Source organism: Lissotriton helveticus, chromosome 1_1 (genome assembly GCF_964261635.1).
Source record: "Lissotriton helveticus chromosome 1_1, aLisHel1.1, whole genome shotgun sequence".
NCBI classification, from domain to species: domain Eukaryota; kingdom Metazoa; phylum Chordata; class Amphibia; order Caudata; family Salamandridae; genus Lissotriton; species Lissotriton helveticus.
The window spans coordinates 1,698,334,653-1,698,351,572 of NC_136057.1; the positions used below are offsets into that span (position 1 = coordinate 1,698,334,653).

The 16,920-nt window shown below is 49.1% G+C and overlaps 1 protein-coding gene across 5 annotated transcripts in view; it reads left to right on the forward strand.

Moving 5' to 3' along the window:
• STAT6 (signal transducer and activator of transcription 6) overlaps positions 1–16,920 on the forward strand; it is a 732,055-nt gene that overhangs the window by 319,962 nt on the left and 395,173 nt on the right. The window lies entirely within an intron of this gene.

Sequence of the window (16,920 nt, forward strand, 5' to 3'; positions counted from 1 at the left end):
GTAGCAACGAGTCCGCGTTGCGTGCGGCGACGTGCGGCTGAGACTGGGCGGCTGCGCCGCAAGTGGTCGGAACCCCCCGCTGGGGTCGGCGCAGTGTCGGAGAAGTAGCCGCGGGGAGTGCGGCCACCTATACCTGCGCAGCGGACCCGGACCTCGCTCCAACCATTGGTGAGAAGTCGGGAGAGAGCTGGGAGCACGCGCGGCCTTCACCGGGCCCGGGGCGCCGAGGGCACACGAGTCAGCAAACACAGGGTCTGCGTACCGCTGGGCAGTGGAAGGGGGCGCGGAAGAGCTTGTGGGCCCCCCCCTCCTGCCCACCCAGAGAGCCATACACGGTACACCCGGCCCGAGGTCTGCCCTTCTCCTGGACTGGTACACAGGTACACTAGGGACTGCTCACCGCCCCCGCTCTCCTGCTACTCACTCAACACGTGGCCCAGGCCTCACCGCATTGCCACGGGCGGTTGGGATATCTGGCGGTGACGGACCCGCAGCTCCTCCGGCCAAGCTGTAACGCGACGGTCTCTGTGACCCCTCCCTGGTAGCGGACATTCTTCTTGGAGTGCCAGACGTGCCACTTTAGTGGTCGGACAGCGGCAGTGTATATTTGGTGGCCTGATTCCCCTTCACGCAGAGGCGTGGGCATAGCAGGACCGAAGGAGACATGGGGAAGGGAGACAGGACCCAGAGCAAGCTCCCGTTTTCGCAGCGGCGGGTCCAGGTGCTGAGTCCACAGATACGCCAGGATGAGGTACTGCCAGCAGGGGAACAGCCGGAGGATAATTCGGAGATAAAGTCGATGCTACGGTCCATGGAATTGAATATCCAAACAAACATCACGGCGCTGGGGACCAAGATGTACGCCATGTCCTACAGGATGGACCGCATGGCGGAGCGTCTCGACAAACACACGGAGAGGCATGACATGGCGGAAAGGCGCATCACGGAGGTGGAGGAGGCTCAATCAGACTTGGATACCGCGAGACGCCGGGCGGAGACACTGATCAAGACTCTGCAAGACAAGACGGAGGATTTAGAAGCACGGTCCCGTCGCTGTAACCTCCGCATACTTGGCCTGCCGGAGACCACTCAGACCGGAAGAATGGAGCAGTTCGTGGAAAACCTGCTCACTAACCTGCTTGGAGAAGGAGTGTTCTCGTCCATGTTCGTGGTCGAACGTGCTCATCGGTCGCTGGGCCCACGACCTAATCCAGGTCTCCCTCCGCGGCCGATAATAGCGAAGCTGCTGAATTACAGGGACAGGGACACGGCACTTCGGTTGGCGCGGTCCAAGGGTGATCTGCACTTCGAGGGATCAGTGATTTCCATCTTCCCGGACTTCACGGCCCGGGTACAGGAGGCGCGCAAACACTTTGCGCCGCACAAGAAACGACTCAGGGACATGGGACTTGATTACGCAATGCTGTACCCAGCCAAGCTGCGTGTCAACAGGAAGGGCCACTCGCACATCTTCACGGACCCTGCGGAGTTGCAAAAAGCTATGAAGAAGTGGGCCCGAGACAAGCCGGAAGAGCAGGCAGATAATCAGGAAGAAGCTGGTCAGCAACATATGGACGACCAGGAGTGACTCGGCGATAAATGCTCTGTGGCACAGTGATCGCCAGCTGTTCCTTCAGTGGTCGTGTGTGATTCGAGAGGCCTGGATCCGGAGAAGCTCTTCACAGACGCGATGTCACAGATAAGAGGGGATGGGATGCGGGCACAGTTATTGTCCACTTATTGCGTTAGACTGCACCCGCAGTGACTGTTGCTTTCTCTGGCCTGTTAATGTTGGGTGGGCTATGGTTGCTGCGTTGGGGGCGGGGGAGGGGGGGGAGTTATTCCCGGCATAGCTGGGGGAAATGAAGATGTTGTTTCTCAGGATTGATGGGATGATGCATACCTGATGGTGCGCGACGGGGGGTGGGGACACGGGGCACCAGAGTTGTGACTTACTAGGTGAGACTGTAGTGGCTGGCTACCTTTGCCCACGAGCCGCTGGCTATGGGGCGTCTGGACTGGTGGTTGGGGAGGGACGGGTGGGATGGGGACCTGCGTGGCCGAGTTGGGGAGGGTCAGCTGTGGGAGGGGGGTGGAATGTTGGGGTTTGTTTTTGGACTTGGGCTGTTCTTTTTGTTGCTGATTGAAAATGTGCTTTGCCAAACTTTGCGGAGACCTCCCACTGTGTATGCTGCTGTTGCTCCCCCTCCGTTTCACCTACTTGACTGTGTTATTGCAGTGTACATGAATCTATTACACAACTCTTTTACAATCTACCATGGCGGATAGAACTGATACTGCCGAGCTCACGGCATTGAGAGAGCCGGAACCTACAGACTTAAGAGTCTTGACTTGGAATGTGCGGGGCTTAAATGACTTCAGGAAGCTACGCAAAGTCCTTAGTTATCTGCGCAGACACCACATAGATCTTGCCCTCTTACAGGAAACACATTTACCTTTGACCAGCAAAATGCTTCTTCACAAGGGGCTGGTGGATTGTAGTGTAGCTTCGGGTTTCACAACACACTCTAGGGGGACTCTCATTTGGGTTAACCCTGGCTCCAAACTCAAATTGACGCTCTTAGAGACCGACACTGAGGGCAGATATGTACTCTGCAGATGTAAGGGCAGGGGTCTGGATTGCATGGTGGTGAATGTGTATGGCCCAAACTTTGACTCCCCGGAGTTTTACGCAATACTGGCTCAGAAATGCAAGCTGTATGAATGTTCTGGGATGCTCTGGGGTGGGGATTTCAATCTGGTCCTTGACCCGATGCTGGATAGGTCAGCGGGACCTCATAGGAGCCCGTCGGCAGCTGCTGCGGTGCTACAGACTGCAATGGCGCGCCTGGGTTTAATTGACGTTTGGCGCAGCAGACACCATGCCATAGGGGGCTACACGCACTATTCCGCCTACCACGAAATACACACAAGAATAGATTACTGGCTTGCGTCGCTGCCTCTGGCTAATAGGGTGAGGGATTGTCGGATTCTGCCCCGCACACTCTCAGATCATTCTCCTCTCCTCCTGCTTCTCGAACTGCCGACGCCTCGGCTCCCCCCATTCACGTGGCGCTTTCCCCCGTATTCCTTACTAGATGAAGTGTTCAGGGGCGAACTCGCAGAGGAGATCCAGAACTTCTTTGACATTAACGTGGGCTCCGTGGATGACTTCCAAACACTGTGGGAGACATTCAAGGTGTATGTACGCGGTGTGGCGATGGCCAAACACTCCAGCGTCCTTAAGTCCATTAGACAGAGGCTTCAGCACCTAGAAACACGCCTGGCGGAACTCGAACAGAGGCTGCAGGCAGGCCCTGACGGGGACACACTAGATATTATTAAGCAGCTGGTATCAGAATACAATGCGGAAGCTGACAGGGAGGTCCAGCACATGGGCAAATACGCTACTGCACGCACTTATGGTGAGGGTGAGAGGCCTGGATCCCTACTGGCCAACATAGTTCGCAGTGAAAGACGACAGCTTGTAGTTGGCGAATTAGTGTCGAGTACGGGAGAGCTCCTGACCGACGAAGAGCGAATTCTGGACGAGTTCCGACAATACTACACCACCCTTTATGAGGCCAAATCTACCGGCATGGAGGGGGCAATAGATGATTATTTAGGTTTTATTAAAATGCCACAACTACCAAACGCACAGAGAGAATTCCTGATGATGCCTATTCAGAGGGAAGAGATAGTGAAAGCGCTGGACAGCATGAGAACGGGCAGTGCCCCAGGGGCCGACGGGCTGACTGTTGGCTTCTACAAGGCCTTCAGGGACCTGTTGGTACCCTACCTGTCGACTCTGTTCGACGACATATGTCTGGAAGGCTGTATGCCCCCAACCATGCGAGAGGCACTCATTATTACTCTCCTTAAGCCGGGGAAACCCCCGACTGAACGGAGCTCGTATCGGCCACTCTCTTTAATAAACGTCGATGCTAAACTATATGCCAAGGTTCTGGCGACACGCCTCGCTCTCTTGGCCCCGGAACTGGTCGCTCCAGAACAAGCCGGCTTCATCCCTACTAGGAACCTTACCTACAACATACGCACGGTGCTGGGGACAATGCAACACGTTAAGCCAGAGTGTAAGGCGCTGGCAGTATTTTTGGACATGGAAAAGGCGTTCGACTCTGTCGAATGGCCCTTCATGACTAGAGTACTACGGAAGCTGGGCTTGGGAGAACCCTTCCTACAAATGATAGGAGCGTTATACTATGAACCATCAGGCAGAATCCGCCTGGGCAACAGAGTAACGGACGCCTTCGCAATACGCAGGGGCACCAGGCAGGGCTGCCCTCTCTCGCCGCTGCTATATGCACTCATTGCGGAACCCCTGGCGTGCGCCCTGACAGAATACCATAGTCTCGAAGGAATCAGCTTCCCTACGTACAAGATCTGCATATCCACGTATGCAGACGATACCCTTCTCTACGTTAGAGACCCGGAGCTCAATCTCTCCTCTGTGCTGCGTGAAGTAGTGCAGTTTGGAGCGTTGTCAGGACTGAGAGTAAACTGGAATAAATCTGTTGCATTCCCACTGACCCCAGCGACAAGCAAGTTTGAGATGGATTATCCGCTACAGTGGTCGGATGACCCGGTTCGCTACCTGGGTATACAATTGCACCCGGACCCAGATGTTCTGGTGAGGGAAAATTATGGGGTGGCTTATTCCAGACTGACCGATGACGTTGACAGATGGTGCAGGTTGCCGTTATCACTGTCGGGTCGCATCGCCCTGATGAAAATGATTGTCCTCCCACGGTTCCTGTTTTTGTTCAATAACATCCCGGTGACCCTACCGAAGGTCTTCTTCAAGACGCTGACTCAGGCACTCACACGGCTGGCCTGGGGAGGCAAGCAACCGAGGATACAGTGGCAAGTTCTAACGCTCCCATATGAACAAGGAGGATTAGGGGCTCCTGACTTGGAGAGATACTATAGGGTCGCACAAGCAACACATTTGCATACTTGGACTCACGGGGATCGCAATATCCCACACGTGATACTTGAAACCCTTTTCGCTGCCCCTCTCCCTCCGCCGGCTACAGTATTTGAACCGGCTCCGCGTCGGGTTGGTACGTTGGACTCCATCACTGCGACGAATCATGCGTGGCATTCATTGGCTCGGAGACATGGACATGAATTACTGTATTCTCCGCTCGTCCCTATAGACTGGGCAGTGTGGCTCTCGCCGCTACGAGAGAAGGGGGTCTTGTGTGCGCTTCGACAATTGGGCATACTCAAGCTGGGAGATCTATTCAAGGACGGGACGGCGATCACCTGGACACAGTTGGCCCATACCCGGCCACCAGCCACACTAATGCAGCGCTTCCACTTCCACAGGGTCCGAGCGGCGCTACGGGCCTTGTTGGGTGCGACCATGCAGGAGCCTCCTGAAACGCCGGAACTGACGTACATTATCAAAACTCCGTCCGCAAGCCACCTTATCTCCCGGTTGTATCGGATAGGCCAGCTTTGCGGCCAACAGACTATCTCCAAAGCCCGATCGGCATGGCAACGAGATCTGCAGGCGGAAGTAAGCGATTCCATGTGGGAGTACTGCTGCCGCAATACTAAAAGGGTGTCCATTAACGCTCGACATAGACTCATCCATTTTAAATTCTTGCAAAGAGTGTATTACACTCCTGAACGCCTACATAGGTATGGCCTCCGACAGTCAGCGGAGTGCGACCGCTGCCACTCTCCAGTGGCGCATTTCATGCATCTAGCGTGGTCATGTCCGGGCATCAACAAATTCTGGGCAGACATTTTTGAGGAACTGGGTCGCATACTGGAGACCGAGTTACCGGTTGACCCAGCGTTGGCGCTACTGGGATACTCCAGAGTCCTCCCTCCGGCGATGCGTCGCCTTGCAGATTTAGGACTAATAATGGCCCGACGGTTGGTGGCGCGGTGCTGGATGCGGGGACCTCTCCCGACTAAAGATGGGTGGTCCAGAGATATGTTATATGGGTGCACTCAGTCACAGCTCTATAGCGAGCTTCTACCACCTCTCAGTAGACCGAAAAATTTCTGGGACCAGTACCTGATGTATGCTACCAATAAGAATGACGCGGATTCGGAACAGGAGGAAGGGGAGAAACAGAACAGGGAGGAGGGCACTGAGGTTCGAGGCTCGATTCACTCGGATTAAGTGACTAGTGGAGGCCTGGGTGCAATACTGGGCGAGTCTTCAAGGGTGGTGGGAAGCTAGTGGGCGCGTGCCACTTGAAAACACTTACCAGTGAGCCGCTTGCAGGGCGGGTCGACACAGGGCAAGGGGGTCACTGAGGATTGGAGCGGGTGGAGAGTAGGTTGCGGATTGGGAGAGCGGGGAGGGAGGAGCTATGGTTCTGGGAGTAAGGCAGAGGCGAGCACTGGGGCAGTTGAGGGGGGGGAGGGGCGGGGTTTGGGAGGGGTAGTTGTATGAGAGGTTATAAAACTGGGTTTCTGGGGTCGGACAGGCATACCACACCAACACATCTGATCACATAGTGGTGCTGGGTGTGCACCAACAGAGGGAGGCGAGGTTGGGACAGGGAGGCCATGGTACCTTGGGAATGTATGTTAGGCAGAGGAGAAGAGGTGTGGCGTCTACTGTTCCCTGGGGAGCCGCTGTTCTGTATGATCTGCTGGTCCTACTGTGATGGTATTGATGTTCCTTTACATTGCTGCCAGCCTCAGGGTTGTAGGCATAGAGCTGTGTGTATGTACTGTCACTGAATAAAAGTTTATAACCCAAAAAAAAAAAAAAGTATGTGTAAGTTTCCTTAGAAGTAAGGTGGTAGTGTGTGTATAGCTGTATATGCAAATAAATGGATGTTCAATAGGTTATTAGCATGTGTGAGTATGTGTGAGAGTATCTTTTGGATGACTGTTGGTGTGTAACAGGATGTATAGGTGTATCACTGCATATGATGAGTGAGTATATGTATGAGTGACTATATAGAACTGTTGGTAAATGAGTGGATGTGTATATAGATGGTGGAATTACTGAATTGGTTGTTGTAACTGGTATGGGTATCTCCATTTTTTTGTAAATTTTAGTTTCTATTTTTGAATATGTGTTTCAAGGGTTACATTACACTGAAAGGAGGTCTGTTACTCTGTCACAAGGATGGTGTCATCAGTGATGTCATGCGTGATGTCACTGACCATGTCATGAGTGATGTAATATGTGACGTCATCAGCAGTGCATTGCACGCGCAAGATATAGTGAGTCCAACTAACTATAACGTGGGAATTTCAATGGTTTTATGCGAGTAAAATTTCCAGCTAACTATAACTGGTGTGAAACCTATGGTTTTTTCAGTGAATTTAATAGGTTTTTTAAATGCTAATTCCTAACTATAACTGGTGTGAAACCTATGGTTTTTTCAGTGAATTTCATAGGTTTTTTAATAGCTAATTTCTATTTAATAATGAATCCTATATTGTATATTTATGTAATACTATTTATTTATTTATTTTTTTTTGCCCTGGAGCGCTCCCGGTGCGCGTACCGATGAGCGCACTGGTAATCGCAGTCTTGCGGCGCGCCCCGGTGCGCGTACCGGGGAGCGTCCCGTTAGCACCATTTCCGCGAACGAAAACATCATCGTGACGTATCGCGTAGCCGCGTGATGCGTCTTATGACGCACGGCGTAAGCGCTTCCGGAAGCGCCAGAGCGCATACGATCGCGCAACGTAATCGCCGCCTGGCGTGTCCCCTGGCGCGCACCGGGCGCGTAGCGTAAGCGCGTCGGGTCATGTGACCTGAAAATAACACTTTTCATTGGTTCAGAACAGTTTTGGTTTCCAAATAATGAAAGCCCGGATCATGTGACTTGAAAATAACACTTTTCATTGGTTCAAATGATGAAAGCCCCCACCTTTTTTCCTCATTCTCACTTTGTTCTTTGAGTGAGGAAGACCTGCTTTTTTCTTAGAGATATGGCTACAGTACTGTCAGCAGCTGGAGCATCTGCCCCCCACCACCACCACCACAAGGACCACCAGAACATAATTTTGGTGGTCAAGAAGAAGAGGAGGAGGAGGAGGAAGAGAGAAGGCAGTTCCTGCCAGAAGACAATCCCCCATACAAACCTAGGGAGCACTTTATATGGGAGTTTTATAAACTCCCAAGGGGTTCCAAAAAAGTAAACGCTGCAAAAGTGACCTGTCTCATCTGTGGCGCTGTACTATCCAGGGGGATCCCTGCCAAAAAATATTCATTTGGCAATCACACAATGATTCGCCACATGCAACGATTGCATCCCAATAACTATTCTGCAGCAGAGGTGAGAGAACTGTGCAGAAACCTACCCCAATCGTCTTCCAGAACCTCAACAACCAAAGAACCCACTCCATCGGGTCCAGAGGCAAGGGAGATGGTGCCAAACATACAAACCAAGTTTGGTGGGTACAAAATCGTTTGCATTGTTTGTGGAAAAACAATTACCTATGGTGAGCAAAGTATTAATCTCATCAACCTTGCTGGTGACAACCACCAGTGCCGAAAGAAGCCTTAATTTTTTCCTGTTTTTTTTTTGCTCCAGTTGAGCCGTTTACAATTCCCTGTTTTTTGTTGGTCCCCATAAAAAATACAAAAAAAATATAAAATTCTTCATAAAAGCCAAAAAAAGTTAAAAATGTTCAAAAAAACAATAAAAAATATAAAACAACAAAAAGAATTTAAAAAACTGTTCTTTTTAGAACTACCTCTAATTTATAAAAAAATGCTACATTTTTTAAAAACTCTGTAATTCTTTTTTCCCCATGGTACGCTCCCCGGTACGCTCCCCGGTGCGCGTACCTGGCGCTCCCCGCGCGAAAATCGAAAAAAAACAAAAAAATGTTTTGCCCCGCGGGGCCCTTTTATGGCCCCCACATCAAACCTAGGGGGTTAGGGGGGGGGTCTACCCTGCCCCCTTTTGGTCATTTCCCCCTTTGTTTTTGTCACCTCTTGAGTCTCGATCCTACCGAGACACAAGATGGCGGTCACTCCGGACTGTTTGGAATGTTGACAGACACCCGAGAGCCAATCAGCTTTACGCTCGCGTACTCGCGTTACGCGCCGGGTGCGCGTACCGGGGCGCGCTTATAGATATATATTTTTTTTTAACCTAAATTACTCAAAATCCTCTGGAGCACATATCTTGAGACATAGCAAAGGCACATCGGGCTACCAGTCCCTACAATTTTGCCAAGTTTGGTGGGAATCCATTCAGCCGTTCGGGCTAAAAGTGAGTCCAACCGCCCTATGGAAATTAACATGGGGAAAACACGTTTTGGGACCCCCCTTTTATCTCGGCCCCCGCTTGACGAATCCCCCCGAAACTTTCAGGGAAGGAGCAGAGCGGAGCGGGCCATCTTCTTTGAGAAATTTGCGAAGATTCGTCCACCGGCGCCAAAGTTATTCCCAAAAGAATGTTGCGGATTTCCTATGGAAAACAATCCTAACTATAACTACCTACTGGCGACCGCCAGTAGGTAATATATATGATATATATAATGTCTGTATTTAAATGTGTGTATGTATATATATAATCTGTACTAAACAAACATTGGCAATGGCAATAGCTCTTGCCTTTGCCAATGTGTTTTAGCCATGTTGTACACCAGCATGGCTAAAGGTTTGTGCATAGAGGAAAGTGCCATGGATTAGTGTGGACTAACATAGAGTGGCATAGAATGCGGTGGTGTAGATTAGAGTTGAGCTGAGTAGACTAGAGTGGCTTAGAGTGCAGTGGTGCAGAGTACAGTGGCATAGAGTGGTGTAGAGCAGAGTGCTGCAGAGTGTAGTGGCATAGAGTGATGTAGACTAGAGTGGCATAGAGTGTAGCGGCATAGAGTGCATTGGCGTAGATTGGTGTGGAGTGATGCATAGTAGAGTGCTGTGGCATAGAGTGCCGTGGTGTAGAGTAGAGTGGGACAGAGTAGAGTAGAGTGGCATAGAGCACAGTGCTGTAGAGTAGGCTAGAGTGGCATAGACTGCAGTGATGTAGATTGCAATGGTGTATCGCAGAGTGGTGTAAAGTGCAGTAGCGTAGACTAGAGTGTTGCTGAGTAGAGTACAGTGGTACAGAGTAGAGCATAGAGGATAGGGAGCAGTGGTGCAGAGTTGAGTTCAGTGGCCTAGAGTGGGCAGTGGCATACAGTGCCCTGGTCTTGAGTAAAGTGCTGTAGAGTGCTTTGGCAAACAGTGCAGTGGTGTAGAGTGCAGTAGCACAGTCAAGTGGTGTAGAGTGTAATAATGCAGAGTGGAGTAGAGTGGGGTAGAGTGCAGTGGCATAGAGTAGATTGTTTCAGAGTAGAGGGAAGTGGGACAGAGTAGAGTGCCATAAAGTGAAGTGGTGTAGAGTAGATTAGAGTGGATCGCTGTAGAGTGCAGAGCCCTAGAGTAGAGCGATGCAGAGTAGAGTGGCCTGCAGTGCATTGGTGTAGAGGGCAGTAGAGTGGTGTAGAGAAGAGTGGTGTAGAGTAGAGTGCAGCGGCATAGAGTGCAGTGGTGCATAGTAGAGCAGTGTGGCATAGAGTGAAGAGTGGTGCAGGGTATAGTGCAGCGATGTAGAGTGGAGTGCTGCAGAGTAAAGTGCAGTGGCCTAACATAGAGTGGTGTAGCGAGGAATGGTGCAGAGTAGAGTCTGTGGCATAGAGTGCAATGGTGCAGAGTAGAGCATCGTACAGTGCAGTGTTGTATAGTACAGTGGTATAGAGTGCAGTGGCATAGTGTAGAGTGGCATAGAGTACAGGGTGAAATAAAGTAGGGTAGAGTCCAGTATCATAGAGAGCAATGGTGTTGAGTTGCATAAAGCGCGGCGGCGTAGAGTGGTGCAGAGTATATTGGCATACAATGCAGTGGTGTAGAGTGCATTGGTTTTGAGTAGAGTGGTGTAGAGGGCATTGGCCGAGACTGTAGTGGCATAGAGTAGAGTACAGTGGTGTCGAGTGCAGTGCATAAAGTTCAGTGGTGCAAAGTGGAGTACAGTGCAGTACTGTAGAGTGGATTGTTTCAGAGTAGAGTGAAGTGGTGTAGAGTGGTGCAGGGTAGAGTGGCGTAGAGTGCATTGGTGCAGAGTAGATTAGAGTGGGCTGGCGTCGAGTGGTATAGAGTTGAGAGCATTGGACTAGAGTGCATTTTAGTGTATTAGCTTAGAGTGCAATGGCATAGAGTGCAGAGTTGTGGAGTGGTTCAGTGTGTTCAGAGTAGAGTGGAGTAGCCTAGACTGTAGTGGTGTAGAGTGCAGTGGTGAAAGGTGCAGCGAGGCAGAGTGGCGAAGAGTGGACTGGTATAAAGTAGAATAGTGCACATAGCCGTAGAGTGAAGTATCATAGATTGGAGTAGTGCAGAGTTGAGTGCAGTGAGACAGAGTGGAGTGGCGTGGAGTCGACTGCAGTGACATGGAGTATGTATGATGTGGTATTACAGACAACACATTTTCAATTGAAATGACCATTACATTCGTACAGACACACAGTTTTACTGATAAAGGTATGCAGCACACAAACGATAATGTGTGGAAATTTTACTACCTACTGTTTTGATTTGTTTTGATTGTATTAAAATATTTGTTTCCACCATGCTTCCGAATTACAACAAATTTGCTTATTTGTGCTTTCCTAATTCTGATATAGTCTGAAGTTTCTACACAGTTCATTACATACATTTACATTTTGTTGTGTGCCAGAAGAAAATCCTTTCCTTTTACACCCCCAGATTGTCCGATAACTCTTGTCACTTTGAAGTCAGAGAAAGATGTGGCAACATAAGAGCAAAATGTAAAGTCTTGTAGAAAGCGAGCAATCGTGGTAGAATATTGGAAACCGACTATGTTCTACGGGAGGGACAAATCCATGCTGGACAGTCTAAAACAAATGAAGCCAGCAAATGTGACTTACAAACCAGAAAGCCAATGGTAAGCAATGGGTGGAATGCGTTCCTAGGTCACTTTTCAGAACGTCCCCAAGATTTCTTTAGCAACTAGACGGATTTGCGCTGAACATGAGGCACCTCCACAGGGGTTCATTGACTGTTTGAATGTATTGTGTAAGATGACTGTCAATGCACTGCATGAAAGTTCTATCCTGTGCCTCCTTTTACTTGAGTGGACTGCTTCCATGCTCTTTGACCAAGAGGGCTGGTGGTCGGCAAGCCCCCGGGAGGCCTTCCACATTATGGTTTTGCATCCTGACCTGGGCGAATATTCACCAAAAGGTAACTCCTGCCTTTACTAATGCCATCTTACGCTCTACATCACCCTACTCTGCTCCACTCTACGCCACCCTACTCTGCTCCACTCTACTCCACTTTGCACCACCCTACTGCACTCTAGTCCACTCCATTCTACTCCACACTACTGGTACACCGCTCTGTTCTACTCTACTCTACTCTATACTACTCCATTATACTCTACCCCACTTTCCTCTACTTCAGAATACTCCACTCTACTCCATGACACTTCACTTTACTCCACAACACTGCATTCTACTCCACACCCCTCTACTCTATGCTATGACACTTCACTCCACTCCACTGCACAACCCTCCGCTCACAACTTTCACTCTGCTCTACAACACTTTACTCCACTATAATCTGTGACCCTGTACTTCCACTCTCCGCCACTCTCCTCTACACCACTAACTTTTAGACATGCTGATCAACAGTGCTAAAACACATTGGCAAAGCCGATATCTCTGGCATAGGCGAGACCCATTTGGCTTTGCTAATGCTTGTCTACTAAGGAGGATGGTGATTGTCTGCAAGTGCTTCTGGAAACGGAGTGCAGTGAGTTAGGAGCCCGTCCTGCTCTTTTTCTGGAAAAAAGTTTGAGCGATTAAATCTCTTGTGCATTGTAAGATGTTCAAAACATAAATGGAGATACAATGAGATATTGGACCTCGATATTAAGATAATATTATGGACAATTGAATTTTAAATCGAATAGATAGTTTGAAATAAAAAAGAATAAACATACATGCGCGTACAAGACATTTCAGGGTAGGATGCAGTTTTATACTTCAAACGCACCAGTTAATCCCCTTTAGCCTGTTATCTAAATATGTGAGCAATTTATATCAAAGCAGGATTCTGTGTATTGAAGGGTTGGTGCTGGTCCAACAGCCACTCCCACCAAACGGCACAAGTCTGTTATTGTAACTTCAGATCTCATACGCAGTATTAACGTGAAAAAGCCCAGCATCTGCTCTCAGCAGCTTTGCAATAACAAATCATTCCTGACGAGTCACAGTCAGAATCGGAATCCCGCTGGCCCTCAATAGATTTTCCATAATGAGCCAAGATGACGTTTTTGCCTCATATTTTTCAAATTCTGCATTTCCTGACCGTGGCACTGTATATTCAGCAAGCAGAGTACGAATTTCCACCACTGAGGTTCAGATTTGCGACTCTTCCATCTCTGTTTCTGCGCTGAGAAGCAAGTCGGTGCTACTCTGTCCAGTAAGGCCACTTGCCTGCTCTCTTTCTGTGAGGCAGGAGGGGTGACCAGCCTTTCACCTCCCTCTCGGTCTTTGTCCCAAGATCACGGGCACGCTGCTAGAGACGTTGGGCATGTAACTGCTCTCTTGATAACCCCATAGGCTGAATCATGTTGCTTTTGTCTTTGCCCAGTGGCCTTTTAAATGGATGTATGACATTACAACGCATGCTTTTACATCGCATGCCTTTACAACGCGGTTTTTACAACGCAACCTTTCCAACGCATGGCGCTTTGGGGTGCTGGATAGTGAATAGTTTCATTTACTATTCCAACTCCAGTCCCCGTGGACACTAGGGAAGGTGTTGGATAGTAAATTAAACTTATTCCCTATCCCAGAGCGCCCCCCCAGCGCAATGCGTTGTAATGGTTTGCGTTGTAAAAGTTGCGTCGTAAAGGCACTGCGTGGTAAAAGTTGCGTTGTAAAGGATGTTTCCCCTTTTAAATATCAGGTCCCACTTACAGAAACAGAAGTATTGTGAGACAAGAATCTCCCACGCTACAGCAACTACAGATAAATGCACGGTTTTGCTGCTGACCGACACTTCCTAGTCTGTGCCATGTGAACCAGCAGGTCTGCCTTGCTACGGCCCAGTGTTTCTTTCCAGCTGTTGTACTCTGCCAGTTTGGTCAGGCCAACCCAGTAGTGGCCGAGGTTGGTAGCATGTCTGCTTTCTGAGCTCCCAAGGCTCACGAGGGATTCTGGGTAATCCAGCCTTTATTGTGGTTCTGGCCAATCCAGCAGGTTGATGCTAGGGAAAATCCAGACACCTCAGAATCTTCCTGAAATGTGACTGATTATGACAGGCTTTCCTTGATCTAAATAGGGAATGGTCCGTCGAGAAATGATGCACTGTAATTCTGCGCAAAGAGTATGCTCCTCTCCATCACTGGATCAAGGATCTTGTATACTGCAAAGGAATTTTGGAGACTTACGCAGAGGAGTTGCCAACTGTCTTCAGACCAAAGGATATCTGGGAGCCCCTGAGACAATTCCTTCAGCGGAGGGCAGCTGAGGCAGAGCAGGGTGACATGAGCTAGTTGGTACGGGTTGGGGCGGTCGGCGGCTCAAGGGCGCAGTATGAGTGCAATGGTAGGAGGATGCTCTAGTTTTCCAGCACGACTCTGTGTTATCGCTCAGGCACGATATGGGGGGTTCTTTTGTCGTTATTATAATTTGTTTTTTATGTATTTTGTTGTATTGGTGAGGAGGATTTTGTTCATTATCATCTTCGCATAATGACGATGTGTGACATGGATATTCTTTTGATGTGTATGTATTTTGTTTCTTTTTGGAAAATAAAAAACTAATAAAAAAAATTAAAAAAAAGAGTATGCTCCTCTCTCCAGAAAACATCTTCTTGACACAGTACTCACCATGTCCGTTCACCATCGGGTGCAGATCTCAAACCTTCTCAGATTCCACACCAATTAAAATGGGATTCTTGAAGCTGCCGGGTTGACCAGAAGTGGCAGTATCACCTCACTGAGTCTAAGTCACTCTCCACCCGTGAGTGATCTTCCAGCTACAGGTAGTACAAGGGGCCAGTGGTATTACACAAGTCAGCATCAGCAAATCAGGTACTGTCAACATCAAACACATCAAATGTGTTATCGAGCAGAACATCTCCTTAGCACATACGAACATGCCTGCATCTGTCCAGACAGAGGTTCATTGTCACTGGGCATATTCAATGCAAAAAGAAGCCAGACTCCTATCTTTAATTCTTCTTACCAAAAGATTTCAATTCTGGGGATAAGAGTGGTAGAAATTACCTATTTTATGTGTTTATTGTTTTTACCTGGGCTCATGCTGCCGGTTTGGGGCTTTAAGGTGCTTCACAAAGGGAGAAAGGGGTGGGATGGCACTGCCATGCCCATACAGAGAAAGAAGATGTGATTGTTTACAAACCAGAGCGTGTTAGAAGAGGTAGCTTCCCAGAGAGTTGTATGTTACGATAACGGGCGTCACTACACCCCAGGGGACTTCATTTCTACCACTAGATTGTGGGACATTATATCGTCTTGGGTGTGGTGGGGCACACCTTTTTATAAAAACTATTTAATTGAGGTGTTAATTATTTAATTAACCCTGGCCCCTAACTTGATAACATTACGTGCTTTTGGCAGTGTAATGTCCCACAATGTAGAGGGATCGTAATAGTCGAGAATAGTAACAGATTATCTTTCAGGGCTTTTCTGCCTTTCACAGGATCTACTTCATACCAAAAAGCCACTGAGCGGGAGCTCAAGAAGGGTGATCATAGTCCACGTGGCTACACTCATTCAAAATCCTTCAGTCTTGGTGCCTGTGAAAAATCTGTTAAGGGTACTCGACCTCGGGTGTTTGGTCAACTTGTACTGTATTGTCTGATTAGTGAGCCCAAACTTCGACTGTAGCATTAATTGTTCAATATATTTATAAGGGGCACCATATAAACAATGGAAATGGTCAGTGCCACCAACGACCCTTGTAGGACATGATCGGAGTTAGAGGAAATAGGCTTGTTAGGATCCTGCTCTTACAAGATCAGGAATTTTCTTATGATATCTAAATAAACTAAATAAAATGCTCTTAAAATTATGGTCTATAGTATTAAAAGCTCCTGAGCTATTCATCATTAAGTTTTTTTGTTTTCATAGCACAGCTGGTAACCATGCACACGGTGTCCTGCCACTAAGAAAAGCAAATAACAGTTGGGTGAGACGGTGACGAGGAACACTAAACCTTATACTGAGGGATAGAACTGAGTGTTTTCGAGGTTTTTCTGAAGTAGAGGTGATCTGAAGCCACTGTGTGAGGTAGTGGGCATCCCGAACTGTCAGTTGAAGAAAACAGGAAGAAGTATGTTTCTTTACATATTCTTGGAAAACGGAGATTGTATCAAATATTACTCTCAAGATTGTGGGCACTTCAAATAGGAACCAGTGTGTCGCATCGTCCCGCCTGACCCTTGTCCGAGACAGGACAGGCAAGCAGGAAGAGGAAGGGACGTCACAGGAAACTGGTAGTCTGTAAGCAGTGTGAGGCTGGCAGGGAATAAAGTAAGAAGCAGACAGCTTACCTCCGTGTCGGTGTGTTATTGCCATGAGCGCTGCGACAATGGCGACGAGGATGGGATATCTGTAAAGCCCACAAGCAGCACATCGCTCAGCCACCCAACGTGGCTGACCACCGAACCCTGCCGCGGAAATCAAAAATCCGCCAAAGCCACGAAGCACCAAACTGCTGCCAGAGTGAAGCGCTCACCGCCGCTGCCCCAGGAGAGAGAGGCGCGAAGAAGCCAGAGTGCGTGTGCCAGAACGGCACCCCAAGCACCCCAACCGCTGCCCAAGGAGAGAGAAGCGCGTGTGTCAGAGCGCGCTCACCACGTGCTCCCAGAAGTGAGCAGTCGGGCTTGCGCAGCACCGGAGAGCAGTGCCCGATCCCAGGCGC